Source organism: Staurois parvus, unplaced genomic scaffold (assembly GCF_062004578.1).
Source record: "Staurois parvus isolate SC_StPar_1 unplaced genomic scaffold, SC_StPar_1.0 ptg000046l, whole genome shotgun sequence".
NCBI lineage: Eukaryota > Metazoa > Chordata > Amphibia > Anura > Ranidae > Staurois > Staurois parvus.
In genome coordinates, this window is record NW_028317842.1 from 1222526 (window position 1) to 1238363 (window position 15838).

The 15838-nt window shown below is 39.6% G+C and overlaps 1 pseudogene; it reads right to left on the bottom strand.

The window, feature by feature from the left end:
- Positions 1-12664: 12664 nt before the first annotated feature.
- LOC149470425 (legumain pseudogene) lies at positions 12665-13624 on the bottom strand (annotated as a pseudogene).
- Positions 13625-15838: the final 2214 nt, after the last annotated feature.

A 15838-nucleotide genomic window follows, 5' to 3' on the forward strand; every position in this document is an offset into this window, starting at 1 on the left:
AGCATGTGCACTGTAGGTCTCGTCACAGGCACGCTCTTTTCTCAAGCTGACGGAGGAGGAATATTTTCGGCTATTTACACAAGATGTGAAGTCAGTTGAAGGCTGCCATTCTTAAAGGGACAGGGACTATATGCAATATACTTCATAATAAAGGATTACAAGAGAGCAGTGCAAATAAACCATGATAAATTGTATAAATTGTGCAAATTACATAAATAAAAATGGGCTAAGCCATGGCAACCATCATAGAAGGTGTAAATTGTACAACCCAAAAATTAATGCAAATGCTGTGAGATAAGTTACGAGACTCTGAGCATATATAAAATCAGGACACTTCCTAAGCCTTAATAGAGGTGAGACAACTAATATAATATAAAAACATAAGATATATAATAAAACTGTATCCTGCTAATCCTAATATACTCACTGGTATGTCGAGGAAAAAGTCACTCCGATTGGACCAGCCACCCCCATATTTTCCAAGAAATTTCTAAAAATTCAATTTTCATGTAAACGAAAAAAAAGTGTATAGTAGGTTGAAATATATCAAACTACATGGTGGAAATTTCCAGTTCTTCATTCATATCCCTTGGGTGGAGAGTATTTAGGGAGTAAATGTTAAAAGGTTTCTCAGACACACAACCTATGGAATTGCTCAGCCTCTGGCAATGTTTTGGGGATGTGATCTAACACCCAGACTTTAAGTCCAATGGTTGATTTGTGGTGATATTCTGCAAAGTGTACGGGAACACTGTTTGTTTGTCTTGTTTTTCTCCTCTATTAGCCGTCGATGGTGTATAGTTCGGCCAACATAAAATTTAGCGCATGGGCAAGATAGGCAGTATACTAGATAAAATCAGAGGAGCAATTATAGAAATTGTCAAATTTGGCGGTCTTACCTTTTTTTTTTTTTTTTTTTTTTTTTTTTTTTTAATAGTAAATTCTTCTGTCCATGGGTGACAAAGGAACAGGTCTTGCACAGAGCCTTATGGTATTGATGCATGCCTGTAAGAGGGATAAGCAAGTAGACTGAGTTGGACACAGTGGGAGGAAGATTAGCGGGCTATGTTTTTGTTTTTAATGTTTGGATCCCTCCGGTAGGTGACTTTATTAGGGAGTGGGTCTTAAGGTGTAGATCTTCTAGTAGGATATTCCAATGTTTAGATAGTACCCTTTCCATTTGAACATGCTGATTGTGAAATGTGGTAATGGAAAACAAGTAGAATGGTCGCTGTTCTTGGTATTTTTCTTTTCAGGTTTACTGTTTAAATATCGGTTGTAGATTTTCTATTGGTTCAGTTGGCTAACCTTCAGCTGAACACTTGGTTTGTTTTTTAGGACTGCTGTGTTCAATGTAATCAATGTATAACCAACAAAATTGTCCATTTTTTTTTTTTCTTTTTTTTTTTAAAAGATGTTAACCCATTTGGGGAAATGGCAGCTGTCATAGTGTATATAGGAATTGCCCACTGTGGGCTTTGTAAAGTTTCTGGCCTGTATTACCCCACTATTGTTCCTAACTTCAAGATCTAGGAAGGCCAAACTTTTTTGGGGTCAGAAACATATGTGACGCAAAGATCATGAGGGTTGCTGTTGCAATGCTCCACAAATAGGTATATTAATGTAGCTGCACCATCCCAAATGACAAGAATGTCATCTATATATCTCCCCAAAAAAATTTGCAGCCAAGCTGTTTTTTCCATATATAGTTTTTCTTTCCAGAGGCCCATCGCCCAGTTTGCATACAAAGGAGCAAAATTTGTTCCCATAGCTGTGCCTTGGATTTGTATATAGAATTCACCATTATAACTAAAATAATTATGGATTAAGCAGACTTGTGCAACTTCTATGATGATGGTAGCTTGTTTGGGGTCTAATAATGGGAAATATTGTAATGCCTTTAAGGCCAAATTGGTGAGGGATAGACCAAGTGAATTCATGTCAAGTGAGACCCACTCTCACTGGTAAGTAAATCTGCATTTTACAATCCCTGAGTAGATAATTTTTGCAAATAACCTTTTTTAATTGGATAGCTGCCTTTTTTTAGCTCGCATTTTGGTTGTGTTAAACATAGTTGATCTGCATGAGAGAGAGAGAGAATATATATTGTGACATTATGAAAGGTGAGGTGATTGGATGCTGAGGCCCTGATTTATTAATGCATCTAGACAGCGCCTAGGTAGATTCCGTGGGCTAATGTCTACTTTTCATCAGAGTCAGTCTACTTTTAGACGGCAATGACATTTTACTAAAGAAAGCGTCTAACAAGTAGACGCAAAAGCGAATTTACGAACTAGGCACAATACAGGAATCCATCTAAGAGAGCAGACATCCTAGAAGCACGTCGAACAAACGAAAAATCACTGCAGAAGCATGTTCACATTGAAATTTGCTTTCACAAATATTTGGACTTTACTTTAAACAATATATTACATTTAAAAAAAAATTAAATGGGTAAAAAATATTTTTTAAATGAATACATGAGTCAAGAACTAGACGCTTCTCCAGCATGTATGCACGGATATAAATGTGCATGTGCAGGACACAAGTTAGCTGTCTGCCGTGGACGCTTCTTTTCAGACGCTGTTTTTTAATAGTAAATCTCTGTGTGGAGTCCTCTGCAAGTCGGCAATCGATCGCGTCTACTGTGTGTGACAACCAGCACTAAGTGTAGCTAGGCATATCTTTTATGTAAAACAATTACAGAAATAATCATAAGGGATAAACAAAAATAGAATCACTAGAATTAAAATCAAATTAATTGTTGGCCAGGAATTTCTTCTTTTAGGATGGCCATGGGCTCTGCTGGGCCAGGTATCAGGTCCATATTGTTTACCGGCTCCAGGGTTTTGCAAGAAGCCACTGATTTAGCGCTACCCTGGAACTGGCTCGCCTTCCTCCTTGAAATGGTCCAGTTCCAATACTGCATCACATGACTGGTATTAGTGTGTGCCTTGACCAGTAAAACTGTGTAGTCTTCCATCCAGGTGACACTGTAAAGATCACTGAGGTATCGGTCTTGCTTCTCATTGTAAGAGGACTCATGAGGGTTGGCGGCTATGGTAGCATAAACGTCAATGTTGGGTAGATGATTTTCATGGAGCCAGATTCACAGGTCTCAATGTATTGAACAATCTATTTTTGTACATCTTGTTATCGTACATATATTTAACTGGCTTGTTCTGTTCTTCGATGTGAAGGTCATCACTTGGAAAGGATAGCAGACCCGGAGCTCCATGATCAATGAGGCTGATCAAGAGAGTGGACCTAACGACCATATCTTTATCACTTTCCCAGATCCTTTTTTTTTTTTTTTCCCTTCACCGCCTCTGCATCGCCTCTCTTGTGTAGTCCTTAACCTCTTGCCGTCCGCCTGCTGTTTATAAATGGCAGGGCGGTGGCAGTCCAGGGGCGGGTTGCCGTCCCTAAATGACCCCCTCCTTTTCTAGTTCTACACGCTCCCTGGGAGCCGGTGCCCGCTGTGTCCTCCAGTGAAACACCGATTGTCGGACGGGACCTCGGTACGAGGTCACGATCATGTGATCACTGATTGGCCAATCAGTGATCACATGCAAAGAAGTAAGCAAGATGTCACTTGTGGCATCATTGCTTACTACGTGTGAAATCTGTGAATGATCAGAGGTCACATGGTACAAGGCTATTCACAACAGCCTTGTATCATGTGACAAGCTGTGACCAATCACAGTTCACTCAGTACTTCTCAATGACTGCAAGAATGCAGACAGAGAGAGAAATGATTGCTTTTACATCTTATATGGGTGTAAAAGCAATCAGTGTTTAAAAAAAAAAAAAAAAAAAAATTACCCCCCCACAAGTAGTACAGTGTCACCATGGTGACACTGTACTGCAAGGGTGACAGTATGTAAAAAAAAATATAAAAAAATTAAATTTTTAAATTATAATTTTTGGTTCTAAACTAATTTGGATTTTTTTTTTTTTACTAAAAAAATAACGGAATAAATTTTGGCCAAGATTTATGATGAAATATTTATTTGCAAAATTTTATTAAAAAAAACAGTTTTGCAAAATCTTTGGACTTTTTTTCATTTACATAGTAAAAAAAATAAAAATCCCAGCGGTGAATAAATGCCACCAAAATAAAACTTTCTGTCTCAAAAAAAAAGGTAAAAAATTCATATGGGTACAGTATTGCATGACCGCGCAATTGTCATTCAAAGTGTGATAGCGCTGAAAATTGCCTTGGACAGGAAGGGGGTAAAAGTGTCCGGACAGGAAGTGGTTAAGCACTCTCAAATACACATGTATACTGTTGGGCTCATTTTTAATGATTCCTTTGGTTGGATTCTCTTATCTGCAATATCATCATACATCATCACCATGATCTACTTGATGATTTGATAAGCTCGGCACTGATGTCTGTGTAGTTGTATCAGCCATTGGAGCAAGCCACCAGGACCACCCACTGCTTCTATCCAACCTCTGGGTCATCCATGGGCATAGATATGGCTAGGACAGTAAGGCTGAGGATTATTGTTACAGGAAGCATCTTACATTTAGTAACAGGACCCTGCTCCCCTGCAGCGGTCTGCACTCTGGGTGTTATCACAGCAATGACATCAGATTGTGACATCTCAACAAAATAAAATAAAAATGGAGGCCTGGATAGATATTGAGTATTAAAAATGAATTGGGTTGTGTTTTAATTGTGGTGCTTTGATGCAGGGAAGATGCACTTTAAGCAGGCCACAGATGAGGTGAAAAGCAAATTAACATTCATGTTGATAGTTGGATCATTCGTTTTTCGCATCATTAGTGTGTCGGCAACGACATGCATTTTTCGGACCATAGCTGAAAGTGTCTTATCCTGAATGTTGGGTATCGGCACGAAATTTCGAACAGTTGAGGATTCATATGAAAAAAACAGACTGAAAATGAACTGTGCATGAGCTAGGAGGGGAGGGGGTGAAAAACCACAAGTTAATGTATAATTAATCATATATACTCACCACCGGGGATCCTGGCTCCACACCTGATGGTGTTGGTCCTCCCCCAAATGTCCTAAACCAGCCACCGGGACACCAGTATGACTAGAAATGTAAGAACAAAGCAAGTGAGCCTTGACATGGGTGAAGGAGGATTGGTTGTTGGCCATAGCCGCCATATCTATGAAAAACACGTTATATTGGTTCTTTAACTGACCCCCTTCAGTGTAAGGACATTGAGTTCTCTAAAGTGATCAATATTATACTTGGAAATCATGCAGCTTCAACTACAATAAACCAAAGAGAGAGCGCATCTAAGTGTAGATGAAACAAACATTTATTGTACACAATTAAAAACCACTTGCAGGAAAGCAGGTGAAATATGGCATCTAGTCCATTGGGGATAAACCGCCTCAGTGTGGTGGTCCTGTCATCACAATGTGTAGTAACCAGATCCTCCCTATCACTATTCCAGGCTGATCCGGCAAGATGGTGGTGCCCGGAAGTGAGGGCTGGAGCTCACATTGGTGTAATGACATCAGAGCGTCATGCGTTTCACGAGCATGCGTACTGTAGGTCTCGTCACAGGCACGCTCTTTTCTCAAGCTGATGGAGGAGGAATATTTTCGGCTATTTACACAAGATGTGAAGTCAGTTGAAGGCTGCCATTCTTAAAGGGACAGGGACTATATGCAATATACTTCATAATAAAGGATTACAAGAGAGCAGTGCAATTGAACCATGATAAATTGTATAAATTGTGCAAATTACATAATACAAATGTGCTAAGCCATGGAAACCATCATAGAAGGTGTAAATTGTACAACCCAAAAATAAATGCATATGCTGTTAGATAAGTTACGAGACTCTGAGCATATATAAAATCAGGACACTTCCTAAGCCTTAATAGAGGGGAGACAACTAATATAATATAAAAACATAAGATAATAAAACTGTATCCTGCTAATCCTAATATACTCACTGGTATGCCGAGGAAAAAAAGTAGCCCCAGTTGGACCAGCCACCCCCATATTTTCCCAGAAATTTCTAAAAAATTCGATTTTCATGTAAATGGAAATATAAATTTGTGTATAATAGGTTGAAATATGTATCAAACTACATGATGGTGGAAATTTCCAATACTTCATTCAAACATCTTGGTGAGAGAGTATGCAGGGAGTAAATCCAAAAGGTTTCTCTGACACAACCTATGGAATTGCTCAGCTTCTGGCAGTGTTTTGGGGATGTGATCTAACACCCAGACTTGAAGTCCAATGGTTGATTTGTGATGATATTCTGCAAAGGGTACGGGAACACTGTTTGTCTTGTCTTTCCCCTCCTCTATTAGCCGTCCATGACGTATGCTTCGGCCCAGATAAAATTGAGTGCATGGGCAAGATAGGCAGTATACTAGATAAAATCAGAGGAGCAATTATAGAATTTGTCAAATTTGGCGGTCTTACCATTTTTATATAGTAAATTCTTCTGTCCATGGGTGACAAAGGAACAGGTCTTGCACAGAGCCTTACGGTATTGATACATGCCTGTAAGGGGGATAAGGCAAATGGACAGAGTTGGACACAGTGGGAGGAAGATTAGGGGGCTATTTTATTTAAGGTTTGGAGCCCTCCGGTAGGTGACTTTAGGTTTATTAGGGAGTAGTGTTGTAATTTGTGCAACTTCTAATATGATATTCCAATGTTTGGATAGTACCCTTTCCATCTGAACATGCTGATTGTGAAATGTGGTAATGAAACAAGTAGAATGGTCGCTGTTCTTGGAATTTTTTTCCTTTTCAGGTTTATGGTTTAAATATCGGTTGTAGACTTTTTCTATTGGTTCAGTTGGCTAACCCTCAGCTGAACACTTGGTTTTGTTTTTTAGGACTATGCTGTGTTCAATGTAATCAATGTGTAACCAACAAAATTGTCCTTTTTTTTTTTTTTTTTTTTTTTTTTTTTTTTTTTCTTTTTTTAAAGATGTTAATCCATTTGGGGAAATGGCAGCTGTCGTCATGTATATAGGAATGCCCACTGTGGGCTTTGTGAAGTTTCTGGCCTGTATTACCCCACTATTGTGACTAACTTCAAGATCTAGGAAGGCCAAATGTTTTTGGGGTCAGAAACATATGTGAAGCAAAGGTCATGAGGGTTGCTGTTGCAATGTTCCACAAATAGGTTTATTAATGTAGCTGCACCATCCCAGATGACAAGAATGTCATCTATATATCTCCCAAAAGAAATTTGTAGCCAATTTTTTTTCCATATAGTTTTTCTTTCCAGAGGCCCATCGCCCAGTTCGCATACAAGGGAGCAAAATTGGCTCCCATAGCTGTGCCTGGATTTGCATATAGAATTCACCATTATAACTAAAATAATTATGGATTAAGCAGACTTGTGTAACTTCTATGATGACGGTAGCTTGTTTGGGGTCTAATAATGGGAAATATTGTAATGCCTTAAGGCCAAATTTGGTGAGGGAAAGACAGTGAATTCATGTCAAGTGAGACCCACAAATAGTTGGGCTCTCACTGGTAAGTAAATCTGCATTTTACAATCCCTGAGTAGGTAATTTTTGCAAATAACCTTTTTTAATTGGAAAGCTGCCTTTTTTAGCTCGCATTTTGGTTGTGTTAAACATAGTTGATCTGCATGAGAGAGAGAGAGAATATATATTGTGACATTATGAAAGGTGAGGTGGTTGATGGATGCTGAGGCCCTGATTTACTAATGTATCTAGACAGTACCTAGGTACATTTCCGTGGGCTAATGTCTACTTTTCATTAATCTGTCTACTTTTAGACGGCAAAGACTTTTTACTAAAGAAAGCGTCTAACAAGTAGACGCAAAAGCGAATTTACGAACTAGGCACAATACAGGAATCCATCTAAGAGAGCAGACATCCTAGAAGCACATCTAACACAACGAAAAATCACTGCAGAAGCATGTTCACATTGAAATTTACTTTCACAAATATTGGGACTTCGCTTTAAACAATATTACATTTAAAAAAAAAATTAAATGGGTAAAAAATATTTTTTAAAGGAATACATGACAGTCAAGAACTAGACGCTTCTCCAGCATGTATGCACGGATATAAATGAGCATGTGCAGGACACAAGTTAGCTGTCTGCCGTGGGCGCATTCTTTTCAGACGCTGTTTTAATAGTAAATCTGTGTGGAGTCCTCTGCAAGTCGGCAATCGATCGCGTCTACTGTGTGTGACAACCAGCACTAAGTGTAGCTAGGCATATCTTTTATGTAAAACAATTACAGAAATAATTATAAGGGATAAGAAACAAAAATAGAATCGCTAGAATTAAAATCAAATTGTTGGCCAGGAACTTCTTCTTTATGGTGGCCATGGGCTCTGCTGGGCCAGGGATCAGGTCCATATTGTGTACCGACTCCAGGGTTTTGTAAGAAGCCACGGATTTAGCGCTACCCTGGAACTGGCTCGCCTTCCTCCTTGAAATGGTCCAGTTCCAATACTGCATCACATGACTGGTATTAGTGTGTGCCTTGACCAGTAAAACTGTGTAGTCTTCCATCCAGCTGACACTGTAAAGATCACCGAGGTATCGGTCTTGCTTCTCATTGTAAGAGGACTCATGAGGGTTGGCGGCTATGGTAGCATAAACTTCAATGTTGGGTAGATGATTTTCATGGAGCCAGATTCACAGGTCTCTATGTATAGAACAATCTTTTTGTACATCTTGTTATCGTACATATATTTGACTGGCTTGTTCAGTTCTTCGATGTGGAGGTCATCACTTGGAAAGGATAGCAGACCCGGAGCTCCATGATCAATGAGGCTGATTAAGAGTGGACCTAACGACCATATCTTTATCACCTTTCCAGATCCTTTTTTTTTTTTTTCCTTCACCGCCTCTGCATCGCCTCTTTTGTGTAGACCTTAAGAACTCTAACATACACATGTATACTGTTGGGCCCATTTTTAATGATTCCCTTGGTTGGATTCTCTTCATTTATCTGCAATATCATCATACATCATCACCATGATCTACTTGATTTGATAAGCTTAGCACTGATGTCTGTAGTTGTAGGAGCCATTGGAGCAAGCCACCAGGACCAACCACTTCTTCTATCCAACCTCTGGGTCATCCATGGGCATGGATGTGGCTAGGACAGTAAGGCTGAGGATTATTGTTACAGGAAGCATCTTACATTTAGTAACAGGACCCTGCTCCCCTGCAGCGGTCTGCACTCTGGGTGTTATCACAGCAATGAGATCAGATTGTGACATCTCAACATTATAAAATAAAAATGGAGGCCTGGATAGATATTGAGTATTAAAAATGAATTGGGTTGTGTTTTAATTGTGGTGCTTTGATGCAGGGAAGATGCGCTTTAAGCAGGCCACAGATGAGCTGAAATGCAAATTAACATTCATGTTGATAGTTGGATCATTCGTTTTTCGCATTATTAGTGTGTCGGCAACGACATGCATTTCCGACCATAGCTGAAAGTGTCTTATCCTGCATGTTGGGTATCGGGACAGAATTTCGAACAGTTGATGGGGATTCATATGAAAAAAAGACTGAAAAATGAACTGTGCATGAGCTAGGAGGGGAGGGGGTGAAAAACCACAAGAAGTTAATGTATAATCAGAAATCCTATATACTCACCAGCGGGGATCCTGGCTCCACACCTGATGGTGTTGGTCCTCCCCCAAATGTCCTAAACCAGCCACCGGGACACCTGTATGACTAGAAATGTAAGAACAAAGAAAGTGAGCCTTGAGATGGGTGAAGGAGGCTTGGTTGTTGGCCATAGCCGCCATATCTATGAAAAACACGTTATATTGGTTCTTTAACTGACCCCTTTCAGTGTAAGGACATTGAGTTGTCTAAAGTGATCTATATTATACTTGGAAATCATGCAGCATCAACTACAATAAACCAAAGAGCGCATCTAAGTGTAGATGAAACAAACATTTATTGTACACAATTAACCACTTGCAGGAAAGCAGGTGAAATATGGCATCTAGTCCATTAAGGATAAACCGCCTCAGTGTGAAGGTCCTGTCATCTCAATGTGTAGTAACCAGATCCTCCCTATCACTATTCCAGGCTGATCTGGCAAGATGGTGGTGCCCGGAAGTGAGGGCTGGAGCTCACATGTGAAGTCAGTTGAAGGCTGCCATTCTTAAAGGGGCAAGGACTATATGCAACATACGTCATAATAAAGGATTACAAGAGAGCAGTGCAAATAAACCATGATAAATTGTATAAATTGTGCAAATTACATAAAATTGGGCTAAGCCATGGCAACAACCATCATAGAAGGTGTAAATTGTACAACCCAAAAATAAATGCATATGCTGTTGGATAAGTTACGAGACTCTGAGCATATATAAAATCAGGACACTTCCTAAGCCTTAATAGAGGTGAGACAACTAATATAATATAAAAACATAAGATATAATAAAACTGTATCATGCTAATCCTAATATACTCACTGGTATGTCGAGGAAAGAAAGTCACTCCAATTGAACCATCCACCCCATATTTTCCCAGAAATTTCTAAATTCAATTTTCATGTAAATGGAAAAAAAAAATTTATGTATAGTAGGTAAAAATATATTAAACTACATGATGGTGGAAATTTCCAATTCTTCATTCAATCCTCTTGGTGAGAGAGTATGCAGGGAGTAAATCCAAAAGGTTTATCTGACACAACCTATGGAATCGCTCAGCCTCTGGCAATGTTTTGGGGATGTGATCTAACACCCAGACTTGAAGTCCAATGGTTGATTTGTGGTGATGTTCTGCAAAGTGTACGGGAACACTGGTTGTCTTGTCTTTCCCCTCCTCTATTAGCCGTCCATAGCGTATGGTTCGGCCAACATAAAATTTAGCGCATGGGCAAGATAGGCAGTATACTAGATAAAATCAGAGGAGCAATTATAGAAATTGTCAAATTTGGAGGTCTTACCTTTTTTTTTTTTTTTTTTTTTTTTTTTTTTTTTTATAGTAAATTCTTCTGTCCATGGGTGACAAAGGAACAGGTCTTGCACAGAGCCTTACGGTATTGATACATGCTGGTAAGGGGGATAAGGCAAGTGGACTGAGTTGGACACAGTGGGAGGAAGTTTACTGTGGACTATTTTTTTTTTGTTAAGGTTTGGAGCCCTCCGGTAGGTGACTTTGTTTTATTAGGGAGTGGGGTCTTAAGGTGTAGATCTTCTAGTAGGATATTCCAATGCTTAGTACCCTTTCCATCTTAACATGCTGATTGTGAAATGTGGTAATGAAACAAGTAGAATGGTCGCTGTTCTTGGTATTTTTTTTCTTTTCAGATTTACGGTTTAAATATCAATTGTAGGCTTTTCTATTGATTCAGTTGGCTAACCCTCATCTGAAAACATGTGTTTTTTTTTTTTTTTTTTTGTTAGGGTTATGCTTTGTTCAATGTAATCAATGACAACCAACAGAACTGTCCCTTTTTAGGGATGTTAATCCATTTGAGGAAATGGAAGCTGTCATAGTGTATATAGGAATTGCCCACTGTGGGCTTTGAAGTTTCTGGCCTGTATTACCCCACTATTGTGACTAACTTCAAGATCGATCTAGAAAGGCCAAACTATTGGGGGCAGAAACATATGTGAAGTAAAGGTCATGAGAGTTGCTGTTGCAATGCTCCACAAATAGGTTTATTAATGTAGCTGCACCATCCCAGATGACAAGAATGTCATCTATATATCTCCCAAAAACAATTTGCAGCCAACCTGTTTTTCCATATATAGTTTCTTTCCAGAGGCCCATCGCCCAGTTTGCATACAAGGGAGCAAAATTGGCTCCCATAGCTGTGCCTTGGATTTGTATATAGAATTCCCCATTATAACTAAAATAATTATCAATTAAGCAGACTTGTGTAACTTCTATGATGACGGTAGCTTGTTTGGGGTCTAATAATGGGAAATATTGTAATGCTTTAAGGCCAAATTGGTGAGGGATAGACCAAGTGAATTCATGTCAAGTGAGACCCACGAATAGGGATTGTAAAATGCAGGATTTATGTATTTACCAGTGGGAGCCCAACTGAGTGGTTAATTTTGCAAATAACCTCCTTTTTAATTAGATAGCAGCCTTTTTAGCTCACCTTTTTGGTTGTGTTAAACATAGTTGATCTGCATGATAGAGAGAATATATATTGTGACATAATGAAAGGTGAGGTGATTGGATGCTGAGGCCCTGATTTACTAATGTATCTAGACGGCGCCTAGGTACATTTCCGTGGGCTAATGTCTACTTTTCATTAGAGTCCGTCTACTTTTAGACGGCAAAGACATTTTACTAAAGAAAGCGTCTAACAAGTAGACGTGAAAGCGATTTTACGAACTAAGCACCATGCAGGAATCCATCTAAGCAAGCAGATGTGCTAGAAGCACGTCTAACACAACGAAAAATCACTGCAGAAACATGTTCACATTGAAATTTGCTTTCACAAGTATTGGGACTTAATTTTAAACAAATATATTACATTTCAAAAAAAATTAAATGGGTAAATAGCTTTTTAAAGGATTACATGACAGTCAAGAACTAGACTCTTCTCCAGCATGTATGCACGGATATGAATGAGCATGTGCAGGACACAATTTAGTCTGCCGTGGGCGCTTTCTTTTCAGATGCTGTTTTAATAGTAACGCTGTGTGGAGTCGTCTGCAATCGATCGTGTCTACGGTGTGTGACAACCAGCACTAAGTGTAGCTAGGCATATCTTTTTATGTAAAACATTACAGAAATAATTATAAGGGATAAGAAACAAAAATAAAATCACTAGAATTAAAATCAAATTGTTAATGGCCAGGAACTTCTTCTTTAGGGTGGCCATGGGCTCTGCTGGGCCAGGGATAAGGTCCATATTGTGTACCGGCTCCAGGGTTTTGTAAGAAGCCACGGATTTAGCGCTACCCTGGAACTGGTTTGCCTTCATCTTGAAATGGTCCAGTTCCAATACTGCATCACATGACAGGTATTAGTGTGTGCCTTGACCAGTAAAACTGTGTAGTCTTCCATCCAGCTGACACTCTAAAGATCACTGAGGTATCGGTCTTGCTTCTCAGTGTAAGAGGACTCATGAGGGTTGGCGGCTATGGTAGCATAAACTTCAATGTTGGGTAGATGATTTTCATGGAGCCAGATTCACAGAACTTGATGTATAGAACAATCTTTTTGTACATCTTGTTATCGTACATATATTTGACTGGCTTGTTCAGTTCTTCGATGTGGAGGTCATCACTTGGAAAGGATAGCAGACCCGGAGCTCCATGATCAATGAGGCTGATTAAGAGTGGACCTAACGACCATATCTTTATCACCTTCCCAGATCCTTTTTTCCCTTCACCGCCTCTGTATCGCCTTTTGTGTAGTCCTTAAGCACTTTCACATACACATGTATACTGTTGGGCTCATTTTTAATGATTCCTTTGGTTGGATTCTCTTCATTATCTGCAATATCATACATCATCACCATGATTTACTTGATTTGATAAGCTTGGCACTGATGTCTGTAGCTGTAGCAGCCATTGGAGCAAGCCACCAGGACCACGCACTGCTTCTATCCAACCTCTGGGTCATCCATGGGCATGGATGTGGCTAGGACAGTAAGGCTGAGGATTACTGTTACTGAAAGCATCTTACATTTAGTAACAGGACCCTGCTCCCCTGCAGCGGTCTGCACTCTGGGTGTTATCACAGCAATGAGATCAGATTGTGACATTTCAACAAAATAAAATAAAAATGGAGGCCTGGATAGATATTGGGTTGTGTTTTTTTTAATTGTGGTGCTTTGATGCAGGGAAGATGGGCTTTAAGCAGACCACAGATGAGCTGAAAAGCAAATTATCATTCATGTTGATAGTTGGATCATTCGTTTTTCACATCAGTGTGTCGGCAACGACATGCAATTTTTGGACCATAGCTGAAAGTGCCTTATCTTGCATGGTGGAAATCGGGACAGAATTTCGAACAGTTGATGGGGATTCATATGAAAAAAACACACTGAAAACAAACTGTGCATGAGCTAGGAGGGGAGGGGGTGAAAAACCACAAGAAGTTAATGTATAATAAGAAATCCTACAGACTCACCAGTGGGGATCCTGGATCCACCCCTGATGGTGTTGGTCCTCCCCCAAATGTCCTAAACCAGCCTCCAGGACACCTGTATGACTAGAAATGTAAGAACAAAGCAAGTGAGCCTTGACATGGGTGAAGGAGGCTTGGTTGTTGGCCATAGCCGCCATATCTATGAAAAACAAGTTATATTGGTTCTTTAACTGACCCCCTTCAGTGTAAGGACATTGAGTTATCTAAAGTGATCTATATTATACTTGGAAATCATGCAGCTTCAACTACAACAAACCAAAGAAGAGAGCGCATCTAAGTGTAGATGAAACAAACATTTATTGTACACAATTAAAAACCACTTACAGGAAAGCAGGTGAAATATGGCATCTAGTCCATCGGGGATAAACCGCCTTAGAGTGAAGGTCCTGTCATCACAATGTGTAGTAACCAGATCCTCCCTATCACTATTCCAGGCTGATCCGGCAAGATGGTGGTGCCCGGAAGTGAGGGCTGGAGCTCACATTGGTGTAATGACATCAGAGCTTAGTTATGCGTTTCACGAGCATGTGCACTGTAGGTCTCGTCACAGGCACGCTTTGTCAAGCTGACGGAGGAGGAATATTTTTGGCTATTTACACAAGATGTGAAGTCAGTTGAAGGCTGCCATTCTTAAAGGGACAGGGACTATATGCAATATACTTCATAATAAAGGATTACAAGAGAGCAGTGCAAATAAACCATGATAAATTGTATAAATTGTGCAAATTGCATAATAAAAATGGGCTAAGCCATGGCAACAACCATCATAGAAGGTGTAAATTGTACAATCCAAAAATAAATGCATATGCTGTTAGATAAGTTACGAGACTCTGAGCATATATAAAATCAGGACACTTCCTAAGCCTTATAAAAGAAAAATAAGAAAGTGAGCGCTCTCACAACAGCAGCCAATGCACCCAAGGCAATCACAGCAAAACCTTCAAAAATACACAGAAAATATAAAAAAGGTGTGGCGCTGATAGATATGACATACGATCTCTAAACCCATATATGTCTCAGATGATCTGAAAACACACTGTGATGTATAACAGAAATAAGGACCAATACTTAAGATAAATAAGATAAATAGGTAATAATGTCTAGGCCTCCCCTCTGATGTGCTGGAGCACGAAAGGCCTTAGGAGGAGCCAGCAGAGCGTGACATCTTAGCCGCCCGGAGCCACGAGGAGGCCCAGCGGCCATATTACTTTTGGTCAGTCACACAACTTTTATCATTCACTAGTTCAGTGTTTTCTGCCCTGTTTTATACTATTTTGGAATAAATGTTCTTGATTTTACTCACTTACTACACTATGAGGTTTTTTTGGCTCCTACCTGGAGCTAACTAATTTTTAGGACATCTGACCTATTTTGGCCACCGGAGGGAGTTCCTCGCTCATTACTCACCTAGTCTAAAGAGGATCTCTGGATCTGGATGCTGTCCATTTTACCAAGATCGCCTGCTCCCGGATACCCACTGTACCCGCTTGATGAGTGATTTCCAGGGGTCATACTACATATGCGCTTTTATATAGCGCGTCCGGTGAGTGCGCAATTTTACCGTTTTGATCCTGGGCTTACTAGTTTCTATGCAAGATCCTGCGTTTATTCGCCTGGACATTATTACCTATTTATCTTATTTATCTTAAGTATTGGTCCTTATTTCTGTTATACATCACAGTGTGTTTTCAGATCATCTGAGACATATATGGGTTTATAGATCTTATGTCATATCTATCAGCAC